Genomic DNA, 25,099 nt, shown 5'->3' with positions numbered 1-25,099 from the left:
CCTTCCACTGTAGCACCTTTGGTTTCAGAGTTCAGTAGGTCTACTTTTAAACCGTAAGTTTTGGGGAGGAAAGAGGACTATTCATGCTTCATTTCCACAGCATATCCATACCCTCCTTAGACTGGGCTATTCATTTACCTTCACTATATAAGAATTGGAGAAATAATCATTTTATAGCATTAATAATAAAAAAAAACCCTACAGATATTTTCAGTAGAGTCAGCATGATCATTCTGAGTAAATCATTTCATTCTACACCTAGCATTCTGATTTCCAGTGTATAACACTTTGAAATAACTATTACTCCTTGAAAAATGACAACCCCTTTTTAAGGCCTAACTCAACCTAGGATATTGTGAATTTTGCTTTAATTTAATTAAGAGAAAAAAGTTTAAATGATTCCTCACTGTAAGCTTCAAATAAACATAAAAAAGGAAGGACATGAGAAATCAAAGTTTAATATCCTAATAAAGTTGATTAATTTCTAATAAAAGTATTACATTCTAATCTCATAAGATATTGAAAACTTTGAACTCTTTAGATAAAACTTGCTACCAGGGCACACATTTTATCAGTTCCAGATCATTTTTGTTCTCAGAAGGGAAAATATCTTTATGGCACACATAAAACTTATTTAGAGAAAGTGCTCCCATTACCGACCTCTTATGCCAGTGCTAACAGTTGCACAAGGAAAGCTCTGCAGAGTACCATCTCTTAACAGATTTCATGACTACCTGCAGAAAACCACCATCTCAAATGAACATTTCCCTTTCAAGAAGCAAGCAAATCAACATTAGGACTAAAAACTCCTTAGGGAGAAGTTTGCTATTGTGGACAGAAATTTCTTTTTTCTAAGAGCAACTACATGAATTAAATTTGTCTCAACTTACTTCTTCCCTACACACTGTGTTTTCCTAGTCATAGCCTTGGCAATTCACTACACAAACACATTTTAATAAAAATTTGTCTAATTTATGTTTTATCATCATATCCATTTAAGTGTTCATTCCAGACATGTGCTAGCCTAGAGGGGCAGATTCCCTGTGCATGGAAGCCACAGTTGTTGATTTCTCAGCCACCAACAGCGCTCTATTAGTAGCATTATATTGCCACAGCTAATGACTACTGGTGAGTAACACTTCTAAATAACTACTTGTAGCACCTCACAACATCTTCAATGTTTAAGCACCTCAAACAGATGTGAAAAACATCACAGAGAGATAAGTAACCAGTCTTGATAGACAGTCCTGTTACTCCTACCTAGGATTTGGAGAATAGCATCCAAAATTTCATATTATCATTTAAGCAAACAAAGTAGAGACATTTAAGGAAAAAGATAGGCCAAAATTTATGTTTTCCTACTGATATCTGTGCTAGTTCTAATTAAAAATAACCATTCATTACACTGCCAAAAATTCCTATATACTTTATAAATCAAGTCCACAATTTCAATTCTTCATATGGTCATTTTTCAATAGGTATTTTTCAGTTAACTATAGCTTCTCAGTTATCCTTAGTCAGTTATCACAAAAAGCAACTTCATTCAGTAATCAACAAGGGAAAAATTCACAGCTTCTTTGAATGTTGTCAGACATCAGAAGAGGACTTGCTTATATTTAATCTGAGCACCTAACTCAACTCAAAATCTCTATCATCCTCAAAGTAGTTGAAAAGTTCCAGTGTTTAACTTTACAAGTCTTGCAAACATTTGAATGGAAAAAATATTTAGGAAGCTTTTGCAGCTATTCTGAATTTCTCCTGTATTAAGGCGTCAAGGAAAACTGGAAGTGCTTCAGTAGTGAGCTCTGATATATTAGAATTTTATTCTGTTAAATGGAAATGCTCACCCCATCTCCCTCAAACCAGAAATCATCAGAAGTTTATAATTTACATTGAAATACTAGTTTAAGATCCATAATCTAGCAGGGGTATCTAGGACATTACACCACACTGTTTAACATGTTACTCAGATTTGCTGTTGCTACGCTAGTCTTCCTCTGACAGTTTTCTCAAAGGTTTTAACAGAAATGGTCCAACTTTTGTTGGTATGGCTTTCCATTGTATTAAATGGGAATAGCATGACCTACACATGAAGCAACAGGAAGATGTTTTGTTCCAATAAGCATCTCTAGTTACCATGATAATAGGACTGACAGCTATTATACCATCTTTGATGTGGAAGATGTTGTGAACAGCTGTACTACTTTCGATTGCCTGACTTATTTGGTATTATTTCTGTTTGACTTTCTTGGTAACTAATCAAGACTTTAGAAGTATTATAACATCAGGCTGAGCTCTCCCTTGAAAAATTCGGTTTCAGCATGTCTGTACCTGATAAGTTTTGTATTTCTTTCCCCTCTCACAACTCAACTGAAATCTGATTTTAAGAGAGAATCTGAGTTATTTTGAAAATATAAATAATTCATAGCTTCCTACTGGCTTTTCTCTGAAGGGTTTGTATCTGTACATAATTGCGGCAGTGATCAATAGGAATGACTATTAGAACTTCAGTTCATAACTATCAGTTCAGATCTTGTCCTGAGGAAATAAACCCATGATCTTTAAGCTGGCTGCATGCAAAAATCTTTGGCCAGGTAGATTCACTTTATCTGCAGAAAAACAATTTAGTTTTACTATAAAAGAGTTTGTGCAAGTTTGAGGTACACCAAGTGATTATTTGATGCATCATTCTGTGGTTCTTTGTGCTATCAGATTCTCTGTGAAGAAGGCTGTGTGTAGGCAGCTAGTTATAAGAAGTATTTTTGCTATAAATCTCCTAAGGACTGAAGCTTGAAAAAATACTTGCCATTTTCCACCTTCTCTGCCAGGTTAATGCAAGCATCTGTAGAAAATTCAAGCTTAACACTGTTTCAGCATATACTCATTTGCTCATTCACATGCTGGCTGCCAAGTTCAATACAGTAGTTTTAGAAGTTCGGGTAGCCAGATGCAAATAAGCACATTCCACACATGGAACCTATACATCCGTGTTTATTCACTTACAAACAGAAGCCAGTTACTAAATGTAAAGCTAGTATCAGTGATAAAAACAAAAATGAACAATCTCTGAGAAGAGAAACAATTCTGAAACTTAGAGTTTCTATGGCAACACTGACTTGGACAGCTTGCTACAATAATGAATAATAATCTCTGTTTTTTCAAGTGATGAGGGCAGTGTGAATAAAGATTCAATGCAAACATGGACAAACACCTACACTTTATCTTATCAAGCATGTTCTGTCATACACAAGTGACTGGAGACCAAGTTTTTGAAGGTGTTTAAGTATATAATCATCATATCTCGTTTAATTATCATGTAAAACTAACTTTAAATTTCTGGTTTAAGGAGTACTCTGGCAGTTGTCAGCTATAGAATCTACCTTGAACTTCTTTAATCCAGTCCTGTGGTGAATCATTTCCCAGAAACAAACACTGGGAAATTATCTGAGAAAAGCTTAACTGCATGTTTTTAGTTGCTTTCTGTATCTGAGTTACACTCTAGTTTAAACCAAAATAAATAAACAAATCACAACAACATTCAGTGATGTAAGATTCTGATTATCTCCAGAAGGATAACTGTCCCCACAGTCCTAAAGTTCAGCTAAAGTTCCCAGAGATAATTCAATATACATATCATTAGACTATAAGATAGGCATGGAAATACTTATTAAAGGTAATAAAGAGGTTTTGAATGCCAAAAAAAAGCATAGAAATGCAATTTTGAGACACCGTGTGTAAAAGTACCCTCCCTCATATACTTCTGCTTAAGTCTTCACTCAAAATTTTCAGTATACATTGCATCAAGACAATCCCAAAATTGGATTTTATCAGAACAGCTTCCTTCCTAAAGATTTTCCTTCATTTTGGGATCTTAAAGTTTATGAATAAGTCAGAGTAAGTTTCACCCCATTATAGACCTATTCTACACAGATATATATGTTGCAAGAGGAAAGCATTGCCATATGATAGAACATTATAGTTCCTATTAGATTGCAATAGAAAGTCACAGATGTGTCATTACTTCTTACTGTATTGCTACAGTCACCTCCAGCTCATTGTGACATGAGTTGGTATGTGACACAGTTTCAAAGATGATGGTAGACTGTAAAGCAATGACTCTTTTCCCCATAAAGGGAATGCACTGAGAGAAACCTTGCTCTTAGTTATCCCCCTTCCACATTTCATTTATTGTTGCACTTTATAATCATCTTTACTCTCCATTAGGTTAAGCTGCAACTCAAATTTGTTGCAAGGTTTTACTTCTATATCAGCATTTTGGATTTTGCTCTGGGGTCTTCATTACAAATAAACCATCAAACTAACAGATGTAGCAAGCTAGCTATATTTAGCAACCTATAACTTTAGCTTGTGTTTTACTAGTTGAAAATATGAGCAACTGACATCACTGCAGATAGCAGGAAAGAAGAATGAACTAATACACAAATCCCCAGCAGCACTCATTAATCTTATCTGACTAAAACATTCTACTTGGTCTTTCATTGAAGGATTTTCAAACTGGCTTTGCTTTGAGACAAGCCTATTTCATATATATTTTGAATATAACTCTTTGCTACCTACACTAAACTTTTCAACGTAGCTGTGATCAAATTCTCTTTTATGTGATGGTATGAAATTCCAAATTATAACAAATCTCATTTATTCATCTCAGATTCACATTATGCTACTCAGAATCTCAGTTCTGAAACCCAGTTTCCATAAATATCAAACAATACGTGAAGTTTTTCATCAAGTGCACTAAAAACATGCCTGAGAACATGCTTGTGGCTGTATAGTAAATACTAGCACAATTTTGTGGTCAAAATTGTTATAGCATGCATCTACTTCAGATAGACCAGTACGAGAAGAGCAATGTGGTAGACAACAAGAGCAGTGCACACTCCACAGGATACCCTGAAAAATTGCAATAGCTGTGTTACTTTCCAATTGCTCTAAGTATTCTATATTACTCAAATTTCAGTACAGAAATTTATATAAAATGCAATTCTGAAGTACAGAAGAGCTCACAAATAACAATTATTAATAGATTAAGGACAGGTGAACAACCCATGTAGTAAAATGTAGGCAGAAACAGAGTCAATACAGCCTCAAACCCTAACAGTTAAAAATGCACATAGAGGTTAAAAGTAAACTGTTAAGGCCTCAAGAAAGGGAGTAGAAAATAGGAAATCCAATGTTATCCTGATTCTGTGTCACTGCAAGCCTCACTCTTGCCTTGAGTATCATACATGGTGAAATAAAACAATTGTTCAACAACAAGGTTTTCAAGATGTTTGGAAGTGCTTTGATAGTCCATGAAATTCAGCCAGAAATTTGCCTTCAGATCTAATTAGTTTTCAGAGTCACTTTAGAAAGTAACCTGGACTGTTTGAGAGCAGGAACCATAGCTTAGACTGTTCTACTACAGTCATTTCAAATAGAAATGTCACTGTATTTTAGACTTCAGCTTAGTAAGTCTTAGAAACCTTGAAATGGAAACATCACTCAATTTGGTTGTGCACTGCTATGTTCAATAGTAATGCATTCAAAGTCTCCTTGTTTTGATAGATTGAAAGTAGAAAGTAAAAGTGTGGGATCATAACTGCTCACAGACTAAACAGGCCAAGTAATCACTTGCTTCAGTTTTTAAGAAAGCCAGGAAGAAGTCTTAGGTCCATGTAGACATAGTACATGCATTTGCAGCTATTTTCACAGGTATGCTGAAGAAGAGCTGAAAGCAGAATCCTGAAGGAAATGAGGAAGCAAACTATCTCAACAGCATTACAGAGTGTTGTTCCAGAAAGCACCGCATTGTGAAACTGTCTAGCATAATAATGAATTAAATGTAGGGTTGTTTGGGTCCTTTTCAAGCTCTACCTGTCCCTCTGTCCAGAGGAAGAAAGGCAACACTCATCCCTGACAGATGCTACAAAGATTGTTAAACACAGGATGAACACTGCAATAATTTTAAATAACTTCCAACTACCATTCATCTACAGACACCTTGTTCTTCTGCATTGCTTTTCAAATATTAAAATCTTATAATGATACGGTTTGTGTAGTGTGTTGGTATAATTCCATGGAGGAAAATCAGGAAATTACTTCCTGAACTGAGAAGAAATGAACTCCTATCAAGGTGTGTAAGCAGGACTAAAGAAACAGCAATACACCTTATGCAACATTTTAATGCAGTATATATCGTGTTGCCTGAAAAGGCTCAACCCAAATCATAGTTCTTATGACCAACATAGAAGCAGGCATGCCGGATACATGAGAGGATCCTGCCACCTAATTGCAGAACAAAGGCACATCCCATACATACAATTGGGTACACTATGTCTTCAAGCTTGGAGAAGTCTGCAGCGGTCATGTGATCTCGACCACATCTCTCCCAACCAAGCAAGCTTGGTTAGTTAACAATGGGGCTAATCACTCTCTTAAGCATGTGCTAAATGTCAGGACACTACTAAAAGACAAGATTAGCCATATCCACAACAAAGAGAGCAGGGAAGTGAAGCTCTCATTTCTGTAGTTTTATTTATGTCCAAAAATGTTCTAAAGTAAAAAAAATAAAATAAGTTGGTGTGAACTAGAAAGTAAAGATCTGTGTTTTGTGTGGGTTTATTTATTTATATTTATTTTGCTAATGTACCTTGCTTTGTTTCTGAATTCTACTTTAGGATTCCAGATTGAGTTCTGAATGATCTGAGGGCTTCTTTAAATCCTTACCATACTACCCATCAGCTGGTAATCTAAAATTTATGAATGCTGATAATAATATATACTTGTATGAAACTTTAAAGGAGATAATGGCATTCCCTTAAAGTTAGGCTACAATAAAGAAAACCCTGTCACATAAGGCTGATTAATAGCTAGCTCAGTGCCAGCTTTAACATATTAATGTTCCACAATGACGTTATCTTTTCAGTTTCTCTTTCCAGCAGAAAAATAAGTAGTATCTCCAAATATCATTTACAGAGGAAAACTAGGACACACCACATACCTGACTGCTGCTTGCAGTACTAGGTTTATTTTTGGTTTTGTTGCTTAAGCTAACAATTCAATTTAAAAGATATCCAGGGGATTTAGCTGCATCTACATTGGTTTTGTAATTATTTTATGATTTTATAAGAAATTTATTAAACTAGCACACACACACAAAAAAAAGATGAATCAAATATATTATGTGGGCTATTTTACTCAGATCATAAAATTTGAACAAGTTACCATGAATTAAACATTATTTGCACTTTCTCTTTTATTTTTGCAACTGCTATCAGACTTGATAAGGCAAGAATCGTGAAATACAAAAGGTGTTAGGAGGAAAATAATTAAATTTAACATAGCCAGAAGCCAACACTACAGCATAGCAGAAATTTTATGTTAATGAGAAGGCACATCTTCTGAAACAGTTTCACAACTTTAAATAACAACTGTTTTTCCTTCTAGGCAAGCAAACAATAAAAGTTATTTTCTAAGTTCTGATGTCCTGCCATGACCTACGTATAATTGTATTTGGACTACTCTGCTTTCAAAACAGGACTACCAAATAACTTAAGTGGTATTAGACTAGGATCTCAGATTTATGTTTCTTATCACATTAAAGAACCATGCTACTCCAAATGAGACCTCACAGAATCATGGAGATTAGAATAGATCTCTAGACATCATCAAGTCCTACTTTCCTTGCTAAAACAGGATCCCCTACACCAGGGTCAAAAAAGTTCAAGACAAGTAAAGAGAGACTGGTCAGTTTATACAGTAGCTGTTGTAGAGGAGGATGTCCAAGGAGCACAGAGATGACACTCGAGAGTCAAAAAAGCAGCATAGACTCACTCCTCACAGAATTCATTAAGTAACCTCACCTTTTACACCAAGAGTCTCACCCACAGATCCCCTGAGGTAGGATCGCACCAAGAGCAAGCACTACTCCACAAGACTATTATTCAAGTCACACGCAAAGATTCTAAACACCAGTCCCAGTACTGACCCTCAGAAAAGAGCACTCGATCAATATCTGGTTAAAACTCAAAATTTAGTCTTGCAGATCAGCTGTTTTTCTACTCACCTTATATTCCACTCATCTCTGACTTGACAAAAAACATTGCTACAAAATCTTGTTGAAATCAAGGTAAACAACATCCACTGCTTTTCCATCATGAAGAGATGAAATTGTTTCCTTCCTAGAAAAGAAAAATCTTTATCAAGCACAGTTCACACTGTGTAAACCTCTGCTATCCATTAGCAGTCAATATCCTGTCCCTGAGTTGCCTGAAAATGTCTTCCAAGAACACCTTCTATACTTTTTGCTCAGGAACTGAAACTTAGAAATATTTGTTTCCTCTCCCATTCTTTGTTGACCTTCCCATTTCCCAACAAGGTGTGGGTAACCTCTAACATCTTTTGGTCATTAGAAAAGCATGTCAACTCATCATCCAAATCCATGGCTTCCCAATGTTATTGAGTGCTTGAAATAAATACATAGCACAGATAAGTGCAGTTGAAACTTCATGCATTATTATCCTCCCTTTCAAGTGACACCTGTCCACATGTGGTCACAAAAATGTGGTCACATGTGGTTACAAATAACACTACAGTCAAGATCAAAGTCTCTAATTCACCTTCTCATGTCATTTCATAATGCAGCTTTCCTGTTATACACCATCCTTAGATTACCAGAGTTGTGGAAACAATAAAGAACATCTAGATTCAAGTGAGTACACATTCTCTAAGCATGTATATAGAACTCAAGAGATTATCTTTTCCACAAAGGGAATCCCTCTGCTAGCAATTTTTCAGTATGGGTAACTGAATTATTGCCTGTATGATTGCCTGTAAAAAAGACTAGGCTCAAACCAAGATTACAACAGATCTTGTAAACGCAATAACCATCCTACTATCTACAAGGAGACAGTGATCACAGATAACATAGCAATATCAACACCAGAATAAAACTGGTATCACTTTTAGTTATTGCACAAAAATAGGCCTTACAAAGTACTCCACAGCAAACTTCCTAAAAAAACAACTACATAGAACAATGAAAAGAATGGGGAGAGAGGAAAGGAAAATTCCATAAGCTTGGGGAAATAATGTATTTAGAAGGCTAAACATCCATATCTAGTACCTATAGACTTTCATTTTTAAACTACTTTTACCATAAGACAAAGAAACCCAGGAAAATTCTATTCAGACACAGATTTTAGAAGGGGAAAAAAAAAAACACAGAAACCAACCAAACTACATATAGAAGATCTCAAGAACTTTTAAATCTATTCATTTTTCTTTTCTTCCTTGTCAGCAGCACCCTGCCACACCTTTATTCTCAAAAACTGCTACAGTGAACTGATCTGACATGGACTTCTCCTGCTTCCAGCAAGCTTTACTTGCTAATTAGACCTTAATTAAAATGAGCTATAGCTGGTTTGAAACACTCCCCTCTCCCTAGCTCCAATGCCCAGCTTCTAATATCAGAAGGTGGTATGGTCTGGATGCTTTTCTTGAGAGCTTATTTATCATTTCTTTAGTGTTTTTTACCCCATTGTCTGTACCCCTCAGCCTTCTTCATGTATGTTCTAAGTATGTAATTTCCAGAATAGCTTTTTTTTTTTCTCTTGCTTTTTTTTTTCCCCTTCAGTTGTTGTTTGTTCTTTAGAATATATTCTTACATGCAGTGTTCCTTTTTTTTTTTTTTTTTTGTCTGAAGTTGGAAGATTATTTCAGTTGCTGATTTGATGAAGGCTTTGATTTGAAGAGACTGAAAGGCTGATAATAAAGGCTTGCTTAAGGACACTGCAGATGTCTTACATGATTCCCAGCTACTGCTGCCAGTGCACTTTAGCTGAGGCTTGTAATATCTGGTACTTCCCTCGAACTGAACCAAAGGCCTGCCTTTCCATTGAATTGAACAAAGTTCCGTTATTTTCCTCATGATGAGGACAAATATCCACAAATGGTGAGGTTAAAGCTCATCTCAGTTTGATATTCCACGGAGTTGTATATTTCTGCAGGGATAGCAAGGCTGACCAGCATTTTAACAGTCTGTGTGGTTGCATCTAACCAAGCTTCTAAATATTTGTCAATTGAACAAACCTCATTTTGTTGTACTCTCTTTCTTGTCATATTCCTGACTCATCCTCCCACAAGTTAATCTGATACAAGCCAGGGAATACACTAAGGTCTTTAGGCAATGCTTTGAAATGGTTGCTCTACTTAGACAAGTATTCTTCATAACAGTTTTTGTTTTGGTTTGGTTTCATGCAGGTGAAGGTGAACTACCATATGTAACCCAAAAGGAGGGTCAAAGTAATAAAGAAGATCAAAGTCCTAGTGTTGGACTGAATTAGAAATACCTCAGTGAAGATTTAAATATGACTGATTCCATCCTACACAGAAGAATAGTAAAAAACTGAAATCAACATGCTTCCTCGTGTGTGTTTCCGTCTCTGTACCTAATTTAAACTACAAGTTAAAGAAGGTGTTCAGATCAGATATAACTTGTAAAGAGTTTCATGAGGCAGTGTCAAAAATCACCTTTGTATTCAATTAGTTTTCTAAGTAAATATTATGTACTTTAGCACTTGTCATGCAGATGACATTTCTCATCTACTTTTTAGTCTACAAAATCCCAGCTTTTATCCCTTGTTCATCAGTTGTGGTGACTTATTTCTATACACCTGCTGTGTCCTGTATTTGTCTTTGAGACTGAAATGAAAGTCGTCCTTAAATTTCCATCTACTAGCAGTTTGGTTCTGCAACTGTGTTTGTTTATTTCTTGTTTCCCATTAGAGTACATTCAAATATCTTCCTCAATTTGAAAGGTCCTCACTAATGGAATCCTGGAACTTTCTGTTTAGAGACTGCATCCAGATATGTCAAACTCGTGTGTGGATAACTTTCTATAATCCTTTTCTTTATTTTTTTTCCCCATTTCCTACAGATACTTGTGACAAATTCACTGAAACACTTTTAATAGTATACTCCAAAGACAGTTATGTTGGATGATATTGAACACTCTGTGTGCAGTCAGTAAAATAGACATTGGTTGATTTTACCTCTTGCCTCACATCTTAAAATTGATCACATCAGTGTGTTCTGTTCCTTTTCCTTCACAGAGAATTTTCTTTCACTACAGACAAAAGCAGTCAATTGAATGACAGAATCTGCCAAGATACAGTGAAATTTCGTATTGAAAATTCAGCAGACATCCTCAAACTAAACTGCACCATCTCTTTCTTCAAAATGAGTCCTTCCAATTCATCCTGAATTATGAAGGAAAAGAAAAGGCTTCCATAAGAAATAGATCATTTTTATTTTTTTTTTCAAGGTCTCTGTCTGAAGAGTATGACAGAAGGGAGAAGACATAGGAATCTGGCCACTTACTGGAAACAAAGAAATATAACTTTGAATAGAATCCAGTGCTTCTGAAAAAAACCACCGTGTGCAAGATGTGTTTCATCCAGTGGATTAAACTTCTCATTGCAAGAGAATGCAATAAGATGTTATAGTAAATTATTACAAGTTGAATACCTAATAGGTACCTGAAATAAAAAAAATTCTGAAAGGAAATTATATACATATATTTTCTAAAAATTTTACTGGTAGAAATGTAGTGTTGTAAAAATCACGCTTTAAGACAGCCCCACAACTACAGTAAATTTAGCTCATTTTGTTCTCTGCGTGTTTAACTCATTTTGTTCTTCTGTGAATGATCCTGAAGAGAAATGACAGTGAACAGTTTTTATTGTATGTGGCACATTTGTAACAGCACAACTTTAGAAGCTGAACAGGAGCATTTATCTATCTTCAAACGTTTTACTGTAAGTGAGATTTGGAAGTAAGAATAATAATTTTCTGTTTACAAGAAATCAACATGAGCAATGTTTGAGAAGAACTTGGATGTCTGTTTAACAGAATTGAAAGGTATAGTTTGACATTCTTTACAATTGAAAGCTGAAGAGTGAATAGTAAATATAATAAAATATCAGGAGAAAAATTTGTTTTCTCATTGGAGTAAAAAAAAAAAAAATTATTTCAGAAAAAGTTGGCCTTATGTGATTATTTGGTATTAGAGAGAAGGAAACACAGGGAGGCTTGGGATTCAAGTGGTATTTTGTGATCAAAATGCATTTCACATATACTTGGACTGAAGATTTTAAAGAACAAGGAGATGTGATCTTCTCAAACTGATCTTATGTGGGCTTCCCACAGGCATCAGGTCTTCAAGCATTGTTTTAACAAGGCCATTTATCACAGAGCCCACTCTTCAGGAACTGCTCCATGGGAAGATGATCTCCCAGTCACCACCTCTGTGAGCTTCTACCTGTGGTCTACAGGTCCTGCAGGGGTATTCATGGGCTGAAGCCTCCTTCAGGCCACATGCTCTGCTCTGAGCCATGGGCTTCTCTGTAGCCGAACATGGAAATCTGCTCCAGGTGGTGCACGAAATGAGAGCAGTCTTTCAGAATTACTAATTCAGGTCATATCATATCAGGATCAATCAGGATTTTAGGAAAAATATGTTGAGCTTCCCACTTAAACTGGTGAGAATAACTGAGGTCAGGAGATATATTTGAAACAGTTTATCCTTTCAGTGGTTGTATGGAGAGAAGGTAGGAAAGGCAGGAGAGTAAGATAAAGGTTGTTTAAATAGTGGGCATCAAGCATAAAAAGCCACCTTTAAGCTCATGTTTCTATTTCTGACTGCAGTGTTTAGATGGACCTAGGAAAAAAAAAAAAAAAAAGAAAAAAAAGATAATTTGAAGGATAGCTGTTTTTATGGTTTTCCCTTTCTTAACTCTAAATAGAAAATCAGGCTAAGAAAATGCTGGTTCCTAAGTAGACAGAACATCTGTAATAAACATGTCTCTATCAGAACCTAGAAGATGAGATAGATAATGTTATATAGGCTGAGGAAGCTAAAACAAGAAAGGGCAGGGGGGAAACAAAGACACAGAGTCATAAGTCAAGTCTGGTTGAGTTGAAGTGTCAATATCATGGCGTTCATTAGAATTCTAGCAGCATTTACTTGCCTCCTTTTTATAAATGCTTCAGGCATTGATACCTCAGAAAAAGTTTTAATTTCTGAAACTTGTGAAAAATGTTTTATATACTACTTGAACAGCTTGGAGAGCAAGTGCAGATTTGCTTTGAGGAACAAGCAAATTTCCTCCCAGTGTTTTAAGTCATATACTGTAATATGGTAATGCTACAAAAAATCAGGGGGAAAAAAAACCCAACACAACTTATAATGTGAGAAATCCCACTAGAAAGATAATTGGTTCTAGGGAAAAAACATACATTTGAAGAGCACAGATTCCTTCTATTGTAAGGAATTCTACAAACATTACTCCAGTGAATAAGATGGTCTCTCAGTTTCATTTGTGTTCTCTTGATGGCTTTTTTCCCCTTCTCATAAATATTTCAGAGCTCAGATTTGCAAAAGATTTTTCCCATCAATTTAAATTACTAAATCATGTAAGGTAAGGAAGTAAGGAAGAAAAGATAAACCTCAGATAGAATAATCTTCACAGAAAATACTCCTGGAAATGAACAATTTTTATGATGAAATCTATGTACTCTTGATAAATACCTGTATATTTACATATATTTTCTTTTCTCTTAAATTATGCATCAGCTGCCGTATTCTGTAAACATAGAGAACATAAAGAAAGTCTTTCTTCCTATAATATTTATGAGATGTCTTACATATTAATAGAGATAGTAACTTAATCCAAATGAAAAGTAAACATATTTACTTTGCTTTACTCCGTGTTTAAAACTCATGGCAGTTACCACATCCCACAGAAAGTATGAAAGACTGAGCATGTTCAAAGATACATCAGTAAAATTGATTTCCTGATATTTTGATGTGTTTTTTTTTGTTTGTTTTTGCTTTTTTTTTGTGACATTACTGGAATAAACATCAAAAGAAGCAATACAGATATGAAGTCTGGTAAACATACTAGTACATATGACTCTATATGCATGTTTTTGTGGATGGATCTGTACTCTGTACATAAAAGTTGTGTGCTTGTGTTACAAAATACTGAAGTAGATGTTGTGAATGTTAAGTATTGTTTCTAATATATTAAGAATATATTAGAAACACAGCAGCTGAAGATGCAAAAGAAATAAAAAGATGTTAAAGTCACAGCAGGGAACAAAATCCAAAAGTCATTAGACATTATTAGTCTATCAAGAAATCAAGAGATATCTCCATATTCCTTTAATAGAGTATCAGCTGTACGTTTTACTTAGCTAGAGGTCAGTTAATTTTTTTTTTTTTTTTTGGACTAAAATGATCATTGAAAAACAAAGAGCAAATTGACAGAAAGCTCATGTAAATGTTTAAACAGATTCAAAAGGGGGTTGTGCAAATTCATATAAGATTGGTCCTACATTTTGTTTCTTAGACACAATCATATGGATAAGCCCATACCTCAGGAAGTTCTTAAGCTGTAGATAGCTAGGAGAATCTCCCGAGAGAATAATCAGCAAATCTCTATTTCATACAATCCATATCTCTCCTATTGTCAGCTGCCAATGTATTAGGTTAGAAACAACTTTTAGTCTGACTCAGTATGTCAATTCATTGATGTTATTGAAAGAAAAGAGAATTTATGCATTTCAGCACTTTACTGAGTTTGCCAATCTGTCCCAAACTTAAGGGTGAACATGTGATTAAATTATTTGCTGATTTGGTGCTTCTGGATATAATTCTGCAAATGATTTATTGCAGAACAGTAACAGATTCCAGGGATGACAGCACAGACATTTTGTTGGAATATACCTTTATTTTGTTCTGTTTTACAACTTCTGACACATGAACTTTCAGATCTTTGAACTAAGAAGTGCCTATTTAAATTTTTTTTCAGGTGAAATGCAAAGAGCAGGAAGACTAAATCCAATTAAAAATTAATTTCTCAACAATGTTAACTTACAGGTCACTCATATTTCTAAGAAGCCATAAATAATATATTCACTGCTAATTAGATACACCTACCTTATCGTCATATCTCCTGTTTAATGAGCAGCTTGAGAACCGTATGGTAATTTAAAATGATAAGCTTTGTCAAAAATGTGTAAATTAAATGAATTTATTTCAGGGGGCAAAGACAGGAATAAAACACTGAGCTTTCTATCTTATGGGTATTTCTGAAATTTCAAAGTTATTCCATACCAAACTGAAAAAGAAAGTTTTATTTTATTTATTTATTTATTTATTTATTTATTTAAGAAGGCAATGACATATCAGTTGGAATCCATCAGTCTGTATATCCTTATTGCTTGTATTTCAAGCATCATGCAGCATATTGGGTTAGGAAGAACTTTTAGTGTAACACATCTCAGGTTGTTGGAAGAGAAAATGAGATTTTCTTTCTGAAGCCTTTTGAAGGGTGAAAAATATTCCATATTCCTACAACCTGGCCCACGATATCCTGAGGGCATGCAAGGTGGAGAGGGGTTTCCATCATGGCCATGGCCAAACCTTTGACTCCTCACCTAAGCACATATGTGAGTCAATAGCGCTCTTATTTCCAATAAGACAGATCCATGAGTGTATTAGTAATGTAAAGTTAGCTAAATTAAGAGGAGGATTCATCTCACGCAACTTGGAATAACCAGATTTTCTAATATATGAACTCCAACAGGAATGCAGACAGCTAACTCCAGTAGAGACCTCTGCACTGTAAGCTTCTAAAGTAAGACAAAATTATTTCACTTACAAAAGCCTTGAGCTGTTAAGCATAAGATTTTTAGATTTCCCCTCTTTCAGGAGTGTAGATATGAAGAGAATTTTTTATTTAGTCCCTCAAAATTCCATACAAACTTGATATATTTTTTAAAAGAGGCAAAATGGACAGAATCTGGGAATACAGGGATGGTGTTTTTACATATATAGTGCTAAAAAAAAATGGAAATAAATAAACTTCTTTATTAACAAAGGGATTATCAGAGAATCACAGAATCATAGAGATTGGAAGGGACCTCCAGAGATCATTGAATCCAGCCCCCTGCCAAAGCAGGTTCTCTACACCAGGTTGCACAGGTAGGCGTCCAGGTGGGTCTTGAATATCTCCAGAGAAGGAGACTCCACAACCCTCCTGGGCAGTCTGTTCCAGTGCTCCGTCACCCTCACCATAAAGTTCTTGCACACATTAGTGCAGAAGTTCCTCTGCTCCAGTTTCTGCCCATTTCCCCTTGTCCTGTCTCCACACACTGCTGAAAAGAGTCTGGCCTCACCACTTTGCCCCCCACTCCTTAGATATTTATAGACCTGGATTACAGGTTGACCTGGTTGATAACATATTATCAGTTTTGTTTTGTTTTGTTTTTTTGTTTTGTTTTGTTTTGTTTGTTTTGTCTCTTTGTTTTTTTGTTTCTTTGTTTCTCAACTTTCTGTCACTGCTTTTCCTTTGCTTGCCTTGAAATGAATTCAGCATCTATTGTGCTTTGACTTTACTGAAATATGTTTCTGCTGACATTTATCTAGAAAGCTCTAGGAGGAAAGCAATTTGAATAGCTCTGTGCTACAGGTGAAGAGAGGGTAGTAGTGAAGTTACTCGTCCCTTGTCCCACCAAACGCAGTTTCTGAGCCAAGAACAGAGCTATGAACCTCTAATGTCCCATCTGAATTTGATTGGTTAGTTTCCCTTAATACCACACTTCTTTACTCTAGTGAATAGTTCACTCCATCTCTAGTTGCTCATTTGAGTGCTTATCTAACCTTCAGTTCTTCTGCCAGTCATATTTTCATTTCATGTTCTTCATAGTGCTGAGATAGTCTAAGTGATGTATCGCTCATGCAATTTCTTTACCTTTCAAACTCAGATTGATGAGGTTCTTATCTGTGTGACACTGGTAACTACTGTTTGATGCAGTGTGCTAGTTTTATAGCTCCATGCACAATTTGACGTGATTCACACCACTGTGTGAAAGAAGAACCAGCTGATCTATATTTTCAGTAGTTCATTGGTAAATTCCTCAAGAATTAGAGTTTAGCCTTCCCATTACAGGAACTTATTATCCTTTTTAAAAATTCATAGAATCTACAATCATCACTATCATCTTCCTCATAATGAAACTCACACTCATCATGAGTATACACTGTACCTTGTGTGTTTTTGGCTATTTGTGATTTATTTTGGAGGACTGGGGATGGGGCTGATACAAGACAAGACATCAAAGAATTTTTTTTCATTAGAATATGAAATTATTTGATCCACCTATTTCTGTAACAATAGTTCCACACAGTGTTAAATTTGTCCACAGTGATCTCAGGCACTATCAAAACATGATTATCTTATACCGTATAGAGATAATGATTCTTTTTGAATTTTTTCCTGGAAAGATATGTCTCTAATAGGAATAACTCAAAGGAGAGGAAAAAAAAAACACACCATATGTCAAGATATATAAAAATATGGAAGTGAGAAAATAGGATATCATAGATACAGTAAGAAACGAGCACATAATGTGTGTTAGTGTAGAAATGTTATCACTGTGTAACCCTATTTATCTGCATTCTGTTGTGTGTCTATATAGCTTTATATTGCTACATACAGAGAGAAAATTTCTCAACAAAATAGAGAACAAAACAATGATGCTAAAATCTTTATTGCCTCTTTAAGGATGAACTGGTTTTCTGCAGAACACCATTTTTCTATCTTTATCTGGGCTGCAATAATTCCAGTTTCTTGTTCCTCATAACAATGGTTTTGATACTAACTTTCTCCTCTGGCAATTTTTACCTATAGCAAACATCTTCAATAGCTCTCAAACTGCAGATGATTTTGATAGTGAAACATCTGTAGATATTACTATTCTGATTGTAAATTTCTCTGATCTTTTTTTTTTTTTTTTTTTTCCTGAACCGGCTACATTACTGTAAGTTTAGAATGGAAGTGACTCTCTGCAAAACTGTTTATTCAACATGTTGTTAAAAAGCAAATGTGATTGGTGCCACATTATCTTGCTAACCAGAATCAAAACTGATCAGATAGTTATGAAAATCTCACCCAAATTCTCAGAGTAGTCTTTAATCTCAATTTTATAGCAACTTCTGGCACTGCATGAATACACGATTTTTTATAGTCTCTGTGTTTCAGAACAGAAGTAGCTAGGTTTAGTTTGTGGAAGAGAGATAAACTATTTATATTGGGATCAGTTGCTTCAAAAATGAAGGACTTTTAGTTACTTTTAGTTATGGTAGCTACTTAGCAAATACTCAGATAAGGCTAATATGTTTGGAACTGTCAGCGATCTGTACTCCCCCATTACCTGTTCCTCCTTACTCTTTCATGTTCGCTACCTTCTCAGCATGAAAAATTCATCTATGACAGAAATTGCCACTCTTAAATGTTGTAGCAGCGGTTTGTAGTTGCTTGCAAAATTTGTCTTCGTACCACACCGCTGTTCTTAAGTAAAAGGGAACCCCACACATCCTGATTCTTCTACTTTTGCTCCCTAGTAGAAAAGAGAATTCTTTTGGATATGATTATCAATGATAACATTTTTTTGCCTTTTATTTTCTGACAAAGCAGACAGCCTGCAAAAGATAAAACTGAGCAAAGTCATTAGTTTCAATCTATTTAGCACATATTGTACCATGTGAAAATAAAGCATGTAAGCATGTGTGCATATATTAGCAGGGAACACCTCACTGGCAAAGTCTTACAGGTCTTGGTTGGAATGTCAAGTAGGCTTAGTTATTTTAACGCTTACAAAGTGAGAATCCAAAATATCTACATATTAAGACTCCAGCAGAGCAAAATGAAGAACCAGCAAATCGTTATTCATAGAGTTGCACCATTTTCCCTGTCTATAAAACCTCTGAGCAGATTTTGAGACTGTTCTCAAAGGCCAGACCAGAATAAGATGATTATTGAAATATACTTTCCAAGTTCTCCAACACAGACATTTGTTTTCAAAGTGTGAAAGAAGTGTAAAACAGCATAGATTATGTGTTTTTGAAGGCTGATCTTTCTACTAGGAAAATGTCTTTATTCATGCTCCAACCTTTACAGTCCCCGTGGTACAATTTTAGAAAAGATTTTTGATATCTGTTTTGAAAGTTGTTTACAGATCCTAAAATAAGTTAAATTTGCAGTGAAATGTAAACCCAAAACGTACTTGAGAATATATATTTTTTTTCACATATCCATTGATAGGTATGTTGTACTGATGGGGATATGAAATATTTGATTGAATATATGGACTAAAGTTTAGGAGGCACATGGCATTCTACTCAGAATCAAAGTATAAGCAGGGTTGGAAAGGACCTTTGAATATCACTGCATTCAATCTCTGCTTAGAGACACTGTAATTTCAAAGGTAGGGAAGGTTGTACAGGGCCTTTCCCAATTTATTTCTGACAATTTATGAAGATGGAGATGCAACCACTTTTTTGCAGTAACTTATCCCTTCTCACAGATTCTGTGTAGATAAGGGAAAACAGTAATTAGATCTTTGCCTAGTTTTTTCTATTCCATAAGCTGAGGAAAAAAAGCACACTTGTTTTCGCTTTGTATTTCCTCTTGCTTCTTCCTCTAGTATTCCTCTACCAGACTCAGCCAAGTGTTACAGAACTGAAAACATGACAACATACTCCAGACACAGCCTCAGAAGTGTCTTACTGAACATAATTAAGAAGCTAACTGCAAATCTGCTTCCTGTTGAAGTTAAAAGAGGAAAACTTTTATTGTACTAATCACTATTTCTACCAGTAGATATAATGATGTTTCTGGAAATACATGAACTGACAGCTGACTAATGCATTTAAATACTCTGGAAGTAATAAAACTAAGTTCGTTACATTATTCTTCCTAGTCAAGAATTACCCTTTTCTGTGGATCAATACCAAATCCCATCTCCTAAATTCCAGCCAGTACCTTGGATATCATATACTTCTTGATAAGCATTCTGAGAAAATGCTCCATCCATTTAAAATGCATTTTTTACCACCATATTTCTGAAGTCAAGAGGAATTTCTCTGTAAATAAGCATGTCATTTAACCCAAAGACAGTAGTCACTTTAAATTACAGCTGGCGACAGATTATGAATATTGTCTCTGTGAAAACTGATGCTTTATTTACTACTGATTTATAAGCATTTGTAGAAGTTATTTGAATAAATGAGCATTTATTTAAAGGAGTTCTGCTATGTAGAACTCATTCAAAAAGAAAGATAACCACATCTCCAGCCTTCATACATACATACATACATACATACATACTTCCATATTAACTATCATGTGTATATGCCACAGTACACTTTATGGTGGTTGTGTAATTGTCAATTCTAAATTAACTCATTTGTTTTTTCCTGAACATACATCTTTCATATGTGATCTTTTCCTTTAGTCTTCCAGGTTTGTACAATGGACACAACTCAGTTTGCATTGTCTTTACAAGAGAATTCAATTTTCCTGAGTTGTGACCACTAACATAGCTATTTCTTGGTGATTTACTGCATATGATTTTATATGTTGCTACGATTTCTCAGACTGCTGACATTTCTTTTACCTTAAATAAACCTCAGATTCTTACAGTGTTGGTATTAGGAAAGAGAGACTGGAACAGAAGGCTGGCTAAAGAACCAGTAATAACTTATGTTTCACAACTCTATTCTCTATACTGAATTAAATGTAGTAGGACATGGTACTGTTGTAATTATACATAATGCTTTTAGGGAATCACAGTCTGTGCATGCAATCTCTACTTCTGAAGGACAGATTGATACATTCAGAAGAAAGACTATGTGACATCTGAGTATTACCTTGACCTTTATGCAACTTACTTTTTATTCCTAAATAATGTGAAGCAAAAAAAAAAAAAAAAAAAACAAAAACACCAACCGAACAACTAAACAAAAACCACAAAAATTCCTAATAAAATACTAGTGAATGAAATATAAATCTTTGGGCAAATCTCAGCTGAGGTCTAGATATTTTTTGTTCAGAATCTATGAAGCTAACTTAAAGTTGCAATGTGGATACTCCATAACCCTTTCCCTTCTAAACAAGGCCTTCGCTGAACTATCTATTCCAAAGTTCACTACAGTCTCACCTCTAAGTTCAAGGAAATGATTTATCATGACAGCCAGAGGTCTAATATGCATGATAACATAAGACAGCCCGAGGGCTCTAGAACCAAAAGTTCAGAATTCAGACTCCCTGCAAGTCCTGCGAGATTATGGAGAGTAATTTAAGGACTAAAATAGTCAAGTTTCCACTGCATTTAAATAAGTGAATATCCAGTCTTACTTTTAAAAAGTATAATATACACAAATACTTTTGTGTGTTGTGAAATAGCAATGAGCAAACAAAAACTTTGGTTGTCAGACACTTTCTCAGCCTGTATGCAGGTTTTATAAGAGATTTCGAATATAAGCACAGCCAAAACAGTAATATTTTGGAAGTGAAATGTAATTTCATTGCAGAACTCTGAAACTGCTGCATTTCTATGAAAGTTTCTAGTTCATAGTCTAGCCCATGCAAACATCTATAACAAATAGCAGCATTGAATTCTACAGCTTTGTATGCAAGTAGAATTAGGATAGTAACTACTCAGTAGTAACTGCTCTTGATTGACTTGATATAGGAATGAACTTGAAATCCAGGGTGGCATCCAGAATCTTGGATACAAATTTGCTGGAAATATTCAGTGAGAAAGAGAGAGGATTAAATCCTGGCACTACAGAAGTCAGAGGGATTTCCAAAGCCTGTGGCAAACATTCTCCCTCCTGAGTTTAATGAACTCAAATTTTGCATGCAGAAAAGCCAAGAGGCCATGAATTCTTGCTTATGTACAGAGATCGCTTCATGCAAACATGAAGCATCCGATTTCCCACAGATATGGAAGTTACAAGGATGGTAGACAATATTAACATGAGAAAGTGCTGTAAAATTTAAGTGAATAGAATTTTAAGTTCAGCATACCAGAAAAAGTAGGAAAGAAGCAAATTTTGCACTGTAGGCTAAGTAAATTTTGATACCTTGAGTTTTTGCATTGTATATATTTCAACCAGGCAATAATATGTACTAAAATCATTGAAATATTGTAAAAGTACAAGGTACTACTCTAACCAGAGTGGAAAATGAACATCTTAAAAACAAACAAAAGGACCTCATGTGGGTTTTAAAATCCATATTCAGTACTTCTTGTCAGTACTATTCTCTGCAGGAGGAAAACAAACAAGCAAGGATTGTGGGGAAAAAAATGTGTATGAATTAAAATATTTTGGGGGGGTCACAGTTAATTATAGTTTGTTTTGATATAACTACATCTCCATGAATATACATAAGCCTAAAAATCCCATTATGGTTTAATTATACAGCCATTAGAAGAAGAAAATTGCTAATGAAAGCGTCTATGAAAAATGCATATCATTTACAAATCCTTACATAGTATAGCACAGATTTTTATTTTTTTTTCAAATATCGTAGCAAAAAGATGACTCTCTGAGGATTTCAGCATTTCATTTAATAGCTTTTATACATTATCAAACTTTTAATTATGTAGAATTATGAGAGAGCTGGAACTGGAAGCCCATTTTTGTGCCATTTTAAATCAGGCATCAGCATTATTGCAGGATGTGAGGTGGGAAAATTCTCTCACCTGAGCTGTTGTTCTACCATCTGGATTTTTTCAGTCATAAACTTCAAAATATTTCATTGAAGTATATCATTAACCTTCAACAAAATGCTTTAAGGTTTTCAATCTATAGTTTTCCTACCTTGGCAATATTGGCAAGCCATGTAATTGTCTTTAGCCTTTACCTGTTAGCAATATTTCATGTAATGATTGTTTGTCATCTGCAATGTATCAATTTGATCTTTGTTAAATTAACTGAACAAAGCTATGAATGTAAAATACAGAATGCATGTGCTACTATAGCAATCCCAGTAGATTCTTCCACAGGACATATAACACCCAATTACTTATTCTGCTAAAAATGTTGTGGTTTTCCATGACAATATCATACCAATATCCTACCAAACTAAACTATTTAAAGATTAAAATTAATGTTTTCAGTGTTACTTAAAGTCATTAGGAGGGTCACGCAAAGACTATTCTTTGCATAGGCATGCTGTTTATACTGGAGTTTCTCATTCTATGCTCTTAAGTGTTGAGTATTTGCCTTTTCCTCAGCTCTTGTGACTGCCTTTTGTTCAGACTGAGTAACTAAAGAAAGCTAATGTCATTCTTAAATTTGTGTACAGAAACTGTACCAGTGCAAACACAGTTCAGATATGTGCAGGTTGCAGCTGATATTGACTTTACCTGCTCAAGTAGTTCGGCAAATCCAATAGTCTGTCAAAGCATGGGTAAAATTTAAACAGTAATAGAAATGAATAGTTAAAACTTTGTCTGCATGCATATTTTGTCTTCATGCAGAAGAAAAGCTCTGTTTGTTTGAATGGATTCCTTCATGTATTTGACTGGTAGACCATAATAAGAAGTAGAATGCTACAGTATGTTTGACATGTAAGTTGTAAATGTGCTCTTAATTACTTTTACTACCAAAGAGCCCCTGGAAAAATCCCAGACCCTTCTAACATGAAACTCCTAGTTATCCGTGATTCTAAACATAGGGGACAAACATAGAAAGCTTTTTATACTTCAGAAAATCCAGCAGCTCAGTTTTAAGCAACTTCTTGAAATAAAGAAATTGGAATTCCTCACCCAATTTGGACAAAAGTGGTTTTGAAACATGAAGGGAATTGCAGACAGCCACTAAAAAGAAAAGCATCTCCTCTAGCTGTGTTTCTTGGAAACAGTAGCAGCTTCTATGAGTTTTGTAAGAGTGCTGATAAAGTCTAATCACAGATTGGGAGTGGAGATTTTTTTTTAATGAAGACATGACTTCAGAGATTTTGTCATATAAATACATATGTGCATATATATATGTATGTATATGTATATATATGTATGTATGTATTGGCATCTTGGTGCAATAGGTCTGAAATATTTTCACTGGTACTGGTGCTGTTCAGCTGAACAGAGTTCCATAATGTCACGTTTTTAGTTGCACCCCTTTTGCTCTGGCTCTCCCTGATTTTTTTGCTATGTTCCTAACACAGCAGTTTGCAGATATGTTAATTAATAATTCAGGAAAACACATTTTAAATCTGAGTTCAAAAAGTTTTAGTGTACAGATCTCTGGCTCTGTAACAGCAGGCATTAGAAGAAAGCACATAAACCATTGCAACTTTTTTTTTCACAAATGAGAAAATTCTGTTTTATCCTCAGGCTGTAAGTGAACTGAAAATCACTTCTTTCTGTAGAGGTATTTTGTGGCTGTATTATTTCAGAGATATCCACTGGCAAAACTAAATGACAGAATAGCTTTCTTTTCACAGAAAAGTGGACACGTAACAGTTTATTTAAAAAAAAAAAAATCAACAAAACATAAAGAGATTAAAATAATTAAGAGCTTCACACAAAAATAGCCAGACCTAAACTGGAATCATCTACTTGGTATAATGACTGGTGAAATAACATATGTGCATATTTAAATTCTAACATGACAGAACTAGCAAACGTGGAAGGCAAGAAATTATAATGAACAGATGTGAACCTTAAGAGTGAACAGATATGAAAAGAAAATTGAGTAAGACTTACAAACAATTCTGCTATGCTGAATCATTGATGTGAGGAAGAAAAGTGACTTAAAGGAGCACAAAATTGAAGTTGAATAGACATAAAGGAAAGTATTACACTTATATGAATTATGCTATACCATAAAAATGAACATGTTCTCAGTAATTTGAGAAGATAATATGACACAGTATTGTGTCTAATTTTCTCTTTTGTTTATGCATATACATAAAATTAGCAATCAACCAAGAGGAAAATTAATTTTTATCTAATAATGAAGTTTAGTCTATGTATGTGTTTACTTGATTCCTAAATATATTTGCTGATTAGGTAATTGATAACCTATAGCAAAACTGGATTTTCAATAGTCAAGTGCAATGACTAGTCAAGAATCCCACTGTACAATGGAGTGAAGAATGGAGTTGGCTATAAACAGTAAGTTGCCCACGTGTCTTCTAATATGTTCCAAATGAAGTAACACAAGGAACAGATTTTAGAG

At 34.8% G+C, this 25,099-nt stretch overlaps 1 long non-coding RNA gene across 2 annotated transcripts in view; it reads right to left on the bottom strand.

The window, feature by feature from the left end:
- LOC140251829 (uncharacterized) overlaps positions 1 to 25,099 on the bottom strand; it is a 328,692-nt gene that overhangs the window by 164,258 nt on the left and 139,335 nt on the right. For both annotated transcript variants that reach the window (XR_011903474.1, XR_011903473.1), the window contains exon 6: positions 8,066 to 8,180. This is a non-coding gene — a long non-coding RNA (uncharacterized lncRNA). The remainder of the gene's footprint in view (positions 1 to 8,065; positions 8,181 to 25,099) is intronic.

This window comes from Excalfactoria chinensis, chromosome 4 (genome assembly GCF_039878825.1).
Source record: "Excalfactoria chinensis isolate bCotChi1 chromosome 4, bCotChi1.hap2, whole genome shotgun sequence".
Lineage (NCBI taxonomy): Eukaryota > Metazoa > Chordata > Aves > Galliformes > Phasianidae > Excalfactoria > Excalfactoria chinensis.
Note: the sequence above shows the minus strand (reverse complement) of the source record. Positions and strands in the feature narration are given on the sequence as shown.